Genomic DNA, 9,858 nt, shown 5'->3' on the forward strand with positions numbered 1-9,858 from the left:
TACAGTTGGGTAAGGGAGGGAGGGGTTCCCTTTAGGGACCTTGATGTGCTTTGGCATGACTCCAAAGCATGAAGATGAGATGCCTTCTAATGGGCTGATATTGCCTGTAATCTGACTGCAGTTTTTCAGAGTTGCTAGATTTTCTTTTGGGGCTTTTGGGTGTCTGACCATGGGAGACAGCTGAAGTTGAGCCACGTCTTGCATGGAAGCAGCCTGGTTGAGCAGGAAGGTGATAGTCCATTTTTTTCTGTCCACCACTGCAGAGTTGCAGCAAATCTTTTGAGATGACTTTAGAGCTTCTTTGTTTGTGGAGGCAGGTGATGGTAAAGAACCATTCTGTCTGTCTTTCTTTGTTCATTCAGCCTGCCTAGGTAAGTAGAAATCCTGTTCTGGCAAGCATAACTTAGGGCAGCCTCACCATGTAGGAAGTAATCTGAACATTGACCTTCCCTGCCTGGCTCCTTTGTGAAAGGGAGCTCATCTGTGTCTCATGAGCGATCGGAGCTTTTTTTTACTTTCTTATTTAGATACTGAATTTAGGCAGCACAGCAGAGTGAATGACATTTATGCAAAGTGATATTATTTCTCATATTTTTCCCTAAGCTTGAAAATTCTGGCATTAATTCCTTGCTTACTTCCCACTGCACTAAACTGATACTTCTCAGATGCTGACAGCCATGCACATAAGGTGAATGAAGATTGAGACAATTGTCAATCTATCTGGTAAAAGTGATGGTGTTTCAAAAGATTTTGTGCAGACTCTATTCTGAAACTGGTAAGAATTGCTATTACACTCAATTAAACATTTTCCTGACTGGCTGCTTTCATTTTGATTGCTTTCTATTTTGGGGAGGGGGGGGGGAATAAAGTAAAAATAATTATAAAGTATATTTTTAAATGAACACAAGCAGCTTTATTTGCATGTGAAAATTTATATACTCAGGGGAATAATAGATTGAGGTTTGCATTGACAATCTATTTTGGCACAGATCTCAAAAATCACATGGAAGAAGTTTGTGTCTGTAAAAGAGAATTTTATAGACACACTAAACTCAAGAAATTAACTATCTACAGGAGAGATGCAGAAAAAGCTCAGTGAAAACACAGTCTAATTGGAACCTTTGCAGGACACTGCAACTTCCACAACTGCAGGAACAGGAGTAGCACAAGGACATCATCAAAACCAGCAACACCAGAATTTTGAAATCCTGACTTTGGTCAACATTTCTAAAGTAGCGGGGTCTTGTTCAGCAATCTGGAATGGCTACAGCACCTCTAAAGATCCTGCAACATGCTATGCAGATGGATCTGCATGAAGTTAATGCTGAATTGAATTAATTTGCATAGCATTAGTTCTCACAGACTAGTGTGTGTTTTTCCATTGCTTTGTACATTGTATTTCCAGCCAGACTTTTTTTTCTTTATCTTTTTTTTTTTCCTTCTTTTTAACTGCAACTTCTCTTCAACACAGCCATGGCTCCATGTCTGACCATTGCTCCATGTCTGACCATTGCTCTCTACTGGACATTGGTATTCACAACTTCTATTGAGTCAGAAGTCAGAATCAGAGCCGTTGATAAAATCTGGATTTTCTATATTATTTCGACTTCCTTTATCATGTACACCATACTGTATTGAGGATTACATTGTCCTTAATAAATATTCCTCTCAGCTTCATGTCAATGTGCTTTGAATAAGACACAAATTCAGCTGAGTGAATCTATTGCAGGGGAGACGGAAGAGAAAAGGAAGAAGTGAGAAAAGACCAAGTGAAACTTTCTGTATAGCCCAGTAAGTTACTTCCCCTTCTAAAAATCACGGAGAAGACCCATAGCTGCCTATGCTACACCACCAAGAATTAAATTAAAATAGATTAGAGAGACCCAAGTCTCTGAAGAGAGCTGACAAGGTACTCTTCCTCTAGAGGATGGGCATTGAATGGATGGTTAGGGATGAGACCTCTGAAATGGAAGCAACCAGTGCCAAATGGAAACATCAAGCTGGCAGGACTTGAAGACAGAAATGCAGATACATTGAGGAGGTGAGGATGTCAACCACCTCCTCAACAGCAGAGGGAAAGTGAGAAAGCTGCTCTTAGGTCATGGAGATAATAGAAATATGGTTTTTAAAAAAAAAAAAAAAACTTGCAAAGGAACAGATGCTATTTTTCAAGGGCAATGGCTTTAGTATTTTCAACAATCACTCTGAAGTGCTACATCTTTCCTTGGATACAAGAAATATTTTTTTTTCTTTTTTTGTGGGCAGCCATTGTGTTTGTTAGTAGGACGAAGAGGTTTTGAGTAAATACCCTGAGGTATATATTGCAGGCTGTGAAATAGAGATGACTTAACATATCGGGAGGGCTTTAACAATACAATTGTTAAAGAAAGTGGATGCTTAACAAGCTTGACCAAAATGCACAAATAACCTGTATGAGGGAGGATCAGCATCTAGGGAAAGACCTATACCCTCTTTGTGCTTCCTGAGGAGATGCTGCAGTCAAGGCTCTATAACTGCTTATAAAGATGCAAGACAGGTCAGTGAGAAAGCGTGGCTAGGAAGGTCTGTTACCAGAGTTGCAGAGAGTATCTGGCAGACATAGTGATACAGGAGATGATGGCCCTTCTCTTCAAGAAAGGCAGGTATTTGAACACCCCGACCCCACCACTCCTACCGCCTCCAGGAGAAAATGAATTATGTGTGCGACGTCAGGGAGCGAAAGTCAATTATAAAAAAAAAGGAGAGAAACAGAAGGTTAAACCAAGTGCCAAAGGGAAGAAAAGACTTAAGCCTTAAGCTAAGAAGGGGGGGAAAGCCAGGTCTGCATTCACAAGGAAGAGAAAGGAAAAAGGGTTGAGAACAAAATCAAAGGAAGGAAAAGGGCAAGCTGAAAGCCAGAGGGGAAGAGAGGGCAAAAATAAGTCAGAGAGAAGTACAGTATGTTAACAGAGTATGTTAAATAGAAAGCAGGATAATTCTCTCCAAAGTTGAAAAGCTGATCTCTCTGTGTTTTCAACATATCCAAGTACTTCTCTAGTTAAAAATGGGAACTGGGCTAGAATGCAGAGAACATGCATTCTACATGCATGCAACACAGAACCTGTTTATCTTAGTAAACTTGAAAGCAAAGTGACCATTTGTGTCATTTCCATTACATTATTGATACCACAGGACTTGTATCCAGAAGCAAATCTTAGCATGTCTTAGCTCTCCCAGCATGGATACAAAGAGAAAGAAACCTATTTGGACCACAGACACCCATAAGAGTGAGGAGGTATGTTCCAAGAAAAGTGAATGTTGTTAGATTAGTGATGTGCTCAAAGTAAAACAACAATTTGTCATAGTCAGTAAAATAAAATATACAAGTGTTACATATTTAAGTGACAACTTAGTTACAGGTGAAAGAAGTAATAAAGATGAAGGCATTGTCAAATCCAAAGATAAACAGCGAACTGACAATTTTAAATAACTAACATAAAATTACAAGAATAAATGCTCTACCTAAGAAGTCTAAATTAATCTTCTGCAAAGTCAGGAATATGCAAGTACTGCTGAATCTGCTTGTGAGGAGACTATTTCTTCCTAAGAAGATAGTCCAATAATGTTCCTAGATACATGCTTTATAGTGGTAGAAAATAGGAGGACACATAGCTCCCCTGGATTTTTCCTCAGAATATGTCTTTTGAAATGGTTTGGTATGCTATCAATTTTATTTGCTCTCTGCTGTTGAACACGGTGGACAAGATGGAGTGTTAGAGAGCAATATACAGTAGCGTCACAAGAAGTGTGCCTGTATCGTCAAAGTAGCAGATTTATTGACTTTAATAAGCAGAAAATATCTACATGGACATTAGACAAACACAGACTCAACGCAGACTGAGAAAAAGCTGATAATTGTATTAAACTGACTTTGTTTTTCTTACATGTGTTTGGGAAATTTCCAACAACAGAGTGCCAAAACGCCTGGCTGTGAGTCTGACAAAAATCCCACAGAACTGAAAAATATAAATATTATATGTTTTTTTTAATAAAAAGAGTATGTTTCTTTAACTTTGCTTGGACAGTGCAAGCCTTACCTGTATGGGCAGTTCTGTTATTACCTGGACTGATGTCAATACAACTGACACTCTACCTGAACATTTGAGAACATACCCCATCTACAGATGTCTTAGGGTGACTTTATGATGCTCATACCCCCATTCATCTGTTTAGCCCAGAAATTAGTTTTGCATCTTTAAGACTGGTTCTGAGAATGACGGTTGGGGGGGGGGGGTGGTGGGAGAGAAGAAGCGTGCAGTTTGTTTTCAGACACTGCACTCATTCCTCCACATTCCTGCTCCTGGACTGTGCTGTCTGCAGCATAGACAGACAGTGGGACACAGCTCTCCTTTGCTTTTAGTTAGTTTTTAGCTAGCTGAGGCAGAGAAGTTCCCTAGATGGTGGTTTTTCTTTTTCTTTGGACCTGTTTAAACATGTTCTGGACTGAACACCCAGAAAAGCATTGGCAGCTCACACCTGTGGCCCACTGGGCAGGGTCTGGGCTGTGGTATTTCCAGCACAGGAGGGGCTGATAACAGACCGGTGAGCCAAGCTAAATCCCACAAAGGGGACTTTCTGAGTTTGTCATCTCTTTTGGAGAAGCAAGAGGTTTTATTGTTTAATAACGTTCAATTTTTGAGCTGTTGAATACTTTGCCTGTTAAATAAACAGTTTTTTCCACTTTTCTCCAACGAAATCTTTTTCCTGAACCAGTTGGGGGAGGGGCCCCGTGAATTTGCTTTCTAGAGGAAACCCCTTTGGAGGTTTTCTCCCAAATTTGCCCTACACCAGGACACACCAGGACAAGTATATTTTAGTGAGTGCACTGGTGACTGGCCAGCACTGCACCCACTACACTAAGGGGTGCATTGGCTGGGAAATATCAAATTGGCGAACGAAAACCACTACACAAAATTTTTTTTTCTGCTCAGTTTCGAACTGAAACAACCACATCATTCGGGTGGAGAATGCGGGCAATGGGTGAATGCTGTAAGACAGGGATTTATTGCGAGAAATGAATGGCAAGGTATATATTACAACATAAGATTAAGCAGAATGATTGTGAAAAGTTTCTGTTGTAATTATGGTGTAATTTCTGTTGTAATTTTAGTAGTTTTTATTGTTTTATGTAGAGGCTGTATATGGAATGTAGTTTTGATAATAATTTTTGACATGTATTTTGCAGATATGAGGTGGAATGTGGTGATTTTGCATGGGAGGCATTCATGTAAGTGATGCAAAGCATCTGTGTGATTGACAATCTGAACCACTGGAAAGCTCTAAATGCCTCTGTGAAAAACACATGTTAAAGATGAAAGAAACCTGGCAACGTTCGCTTTCTTATTGGGTCGCCAAAGAGGCAACAGGGGCAAGGCCGGGCCCCTGCCGCAGGCCCGGGCTCCCTTCCTGCTGCTGGGCAGTGAGAGGAGAGGCTGTGGTTCGAGGCCAGGCTGGGCTATGGCTGTGATTTCTAACATCTTGCTGCTACTAAGCCCTGCCCTGCCACTAGCCTGAGGCCGAGCTGGGTCCACCGGTCCCCAGGAGCAACCCGGGGCCAGGCCAGCTGAGCCAAGATCCTACCTACCACCACTGAGATTTTTCCACAGCCACCGGGCAGGCGGAGGAGAAGCTATCGGGCCCCCCAGCCCCAGCTCCGGCAGCAAGCTGCTGAGCGTGGCCGGAGCCAGGTGACCCCCTGCAGGCCGTGGGCGAGATATAAACTCTGTCAGTGCTTCATTCCTCCCACAAGTGAGAGAAAAGAACAAAATGCAGGCAATGTAAAGGAACAACATGAAGACACCAAGGTCAGTGACCAAGTCCTAGATGGAGGGATGAGGAGATGCCTTGATCTTGGGGCTGAAGTCCTCTTGTAAAGCTATAGAGAAAGACCCTTTTTCCCTATAACGCATGAAGGTATGGGGAAATAAAAGTGTTAAAATTGTAGATATCGAGCAAAGGCCTCCAAGCTAAAGTAAAGAGATGTTAAAGTAGCTGTGATCCTGTGAGAAGTTTGAATAGAGAAGGTGAGAAGAATGATGAAGTTCCTGTGCCAGCAAGAAGAGAAGACCTGAAGACCTCTATTCCTAGAGAGGAAGATAATTTCAGAGATAGATTATGAGAACCTTTGCCTTTGAACAGCTCATCTTTAACAGTATCCCATAAGTTGACGTAGTCCATAAACACAGCTGTGGGAACAGCATGTGGAAAATGGGAGGGATTTCACAATTGCAGATTTCCCCAGGTGGCTGCTATTCTTGAAGAAATTGAGACCCATGAGAGAACTGTTTTATTGTAGAGAAGTCTCCATAACATTAACAAGAAGGACTTCTCTCCTTAAGTGAACTGAAGAAAGAATGTTCTAGAGGAGGTAAACTGACTGAAATGTTAGGTTTTATTTCTTTACATTGTTATTGAGAAAGAAAAGGTTGTAGGGGGAGTGTGTCCTGAAGGGTTTTTTCTGATTCTTTTTACTCTTTCTTTTAGTTACTGTTAATAAATTTTTCTTTATACCATTTTAAAATTGTGAGCCTGCTTTGCCTTTCCCTTAATCCTATATCACAGCAAGAAATAAGTAAGTACGTTCTAGTGAGTGCATTGGTGATTGGCCAGCTCTGAACCCACCACACTAATTGGTGCATTGGCTGGGAAATCTCAAACTGGTGAACCAAAACCACTACAACAGAGTTGGGGAAAATGCTGTAAGGTTGTCCCAAAGGAGCAATGAACAAGGCTGCAAAGTGTTTCTTTTAGGGTTCTAGCTCTGTGTCTAAAAGTAGACTTGGTAGAATTAGCACATTATAAAGATCTGTGAGGACAGATAATGAGGCTGCTCATATTTCCAGTAAGTAATAAGAGTATAGCAAGATTTTTGGAGTGGAATTTTAGAAGCTTTTGCTTTAGTGTATGACCAGATGGTGGTGAGAAGAAGAGCGGTTGGGCTTCCGCAGTGGAAATTGTGACTGACTGGGTGATGAAATAAAAGCATTTGGGAAAGGAAAGTGGGAAGGCGCTGGACTGTGATAGCTCAGAGATGGAGGAGTAAGTCTGGGATAGAATCTGCACCACTACAACAAATTTCGGGCAACTGCCATGTGTAGGAGCTTTTTTTCAATTGTGGCACAGCTCAGCTAGAAAGTATGCATTGCAGAAAGCACAATTCTGAATTGTGGGAAGTCAGGGAGCATAAGGACACATAGATTAAGGGATAAGCTAAACATCAAGAGGCTCATTGTTAAATAAGCATCCTTCCTCTGATTTAGTAAGTGAAGTGGAAGTAACGTGAAAAAAAGTGTCCGTGACATTAAGTCAGTTCCATAGCATGCCTATATATATCTGCATTGATTGAATTCAATGTTCATAAGATGCCTAAATTATTCCAGCACCTTTTTTGATAATCATTCAGTATTTTAAACACTGTGCTTTTTATGACACTTGGATGAATGCATGTACATGCATGTGTAATTAAATGTAAAGTATGATCTCCCAGAGGTACAGAGAGATTTCTGAGTACTGATCCCATGGCTCAATTGATCTAATTCAAACTTAAGGGCTGATACTGTTCCTGCAGAAATAAAAGGAAGTGCACACACATATTGGTATGGATGCACGCACTTACTGGTATACCTGCACATACCATTGGACTGGGGTGTCTCAGTCACTCAGGGTGTGGTCTGCACACCAAGGACCCTTCAGTTTTGGGGCAAATCTTTGCCCCAACATGTTTCAGAGACATGAAGATATGGTAGAAACAGAAGGAAGTTTAAAAACCAGACTCTCAAAGTGGAGGGTGACCCTAACCTTAACTCCTAGCTTTGATAGATGGAGGAGGCCAGATGGTGATTAAAGGGCATTTAGTGTCAGGTCTTCTATTAACATAATTTTGCATTTCTTGAGCTGTTTCATTTTTGTTGTACTGTTAATGTTATTTAAAGTACATTTGTTTGTTTTTTGTTTGTTTTAGAAAAGAGACAAAGTTACGAATTTTGTAATATATCTATATTACAGAAATATATCTAAATTCTTGCAGCATTGAAGGGATTCAAGATCTGCATCTCTGAGTCAGCCTCTGAGGTGGTAAGGCCAGCAAGGCAGGCAGACTTTTACCAGGTTGTTGCTTTGACTTTCTACCTCCTCTTTTCTTGTTCCTCTCACGTGATTAATGGGTAGGATTTTTTATCTTCCTCATTTTTTTGATCCAGGTGTGTGAAAAAACATGTGCTTAAATGCCAGCTAGTTATTTTCCAGGGCTTGCTCTTTCTAAACATTCTCTGTTTTGTACTTTAATGCATGCTGAAATGTTCAATAATTACTGCAAACCTTGACATAAACATATGCACCTACAATTTGAGCATCTCACATTGCTTGTTATGAAAAGTGGGTTTTCAAGCTTTTGTTTGTTAGGCACTGGTAGCTTTTACCTTCATGATGTATCAGTGTCAGTGTCAGCAATGATCAGTGTCCTCTGTGTGTGCCATCATGCCTGATGCAATGGTCTTATCTTTTGCAGGTGTTGAGGGTGTGACAAAATGCCGACTGCAATCCACTCATCCTACTCACGCCAGGAAACAAGTCTGTGGGTGGAAAGTGGAAAGGGTGGTCTTTGCAGTATAAAGGAAGTCTCACCAGAAGACTCTAACTGAAAGGAAGTACATATGGAAATATGCCATCACCCACACCCAACTTCACCAAAACCTCATGCAGCTGAAGGGGGTTTATGGGATCTCTGAAGCATAGCCACCCACAACGGTCATCAGACCAATTTGTGTGAGGTTTTTTTTAATAGTGCTTTGGGGGTTTTTCCCCCTCCTGTTTTGCTTTTTGACTTGTAGTCATAAGCTCTAACCTTCATGTATATGTCTATATAAATGCATAAAGAGAGAGAGAAGATATGTACTTTTTGTCCTTTATCCTGTCCCTGTTCTAAAGTAAGATGTCCCACAAAACAATTTCATCCACACAAATACTGAATTAAAAGTCCATCCTCCTCTAGGAGGAGTTGAATCACAGTCATGACTTGACTAATACAGATACCATGATCTTGGGCCCTTGGTCTCAACCACAGCTGGCATCAGCAGAAATATAATCAAGACTGTATTTCACTTTTACAGTCTGGGGCCAAGTCCTCATTTGTTCTTGCTCTCTTTGTCGTAGTTTTTATTTAAAAGCTTATCATTAGATATCTGGATATGAGACTCAGAGGCTTAACTGCTCTAGCTGGATAATATATTTTCAGCTAAGTATGTAGCTAGGCTGCTCTTAGTTTCATTAGAAGAACACTGCTCAGGTGCTGTTTTCAGATAACTATAATACCACTTTTGATGAATTTCAATGCAGTAAGCTGAAAGCATAAGTTGTTGACATTTCTTTGAAAAAAATCTATTTCACTCAATGTGTTCTGCCCTCTTCCTGTGTGATTTTTTTTCTGTGTATTTGCATTCAGTGCAGCTTTGCTTACATAAGGTCCAGCTAAAAATGGATTTTTAAGTCATTTGTGGAAGAAACAGTTCAGTTTGAATGAGCAAGCAAGTGAATAAATGAAGTTCTTAATTCCAACAAGTTGTTACCTTCAGTGGCTTGTTAAAAGAACCATGGACTCAAAATCTCAGTTGCAAAGAAGATACATAGCATGTTTCCATCTACCCAGAGACCAGGAAAGCTGCCCTCTGACAGCAATAACATATGACAGCAACAGCTATCACTAACACAAGCCATCCTCTTCTTCCTATCCTTTCCAAGCCCCTCTTTCTGCCACTGCACATGAGAAAACATAACCCAGCTTCTCAGTGCTGTGTGTGCTGCTTCCAAAGTCTTGCTCTGCTT

The 9,858-nt window shown here is 40.7% G+C and overlaps 1 long non-coding RNA gene across 1 annotated transcript in view; it reads left to right on the top strand.

Annotated features, from left to right (window-relative positions):
* The window catches only part of LOC139600418 (uncharacterized), an 84,724-nt gene extending 76,439 nt beyond the window's left edge, over positions 1–8,285 (top strand). Inside the window, exons 2-3 of the long non-coding RNA XR_011682517.1 lie at positions 5,225–5,843; positions 8,066–8,285. This is a non-coding gene — a long non-coding RNA (uncharacterized lncRNA). The remainder of the gene's footprint in view (positions 1–5,224; positions 5,844–8,065) is intronic.
* Positions 8,286–9,858: the final 1,573 nt, after the last annotated feature.

The sequence above is a fragment of the Agelaius tricolor genome, unplaced genomic scaffold (assembly GCF_023055355.1).
Source record: "Agelaius tricolor isolate 1412-34295 unplaced genomic scaffold, bAgeTri1.0.p SCAF_27, whole genome shotgun sequence".
Taxonomy (NCBI): Eukaryota; Metazoa; Chordata; class Aves; order Passeriformes; family Icteridae; genus Agelaius; species Agelaius tricolor.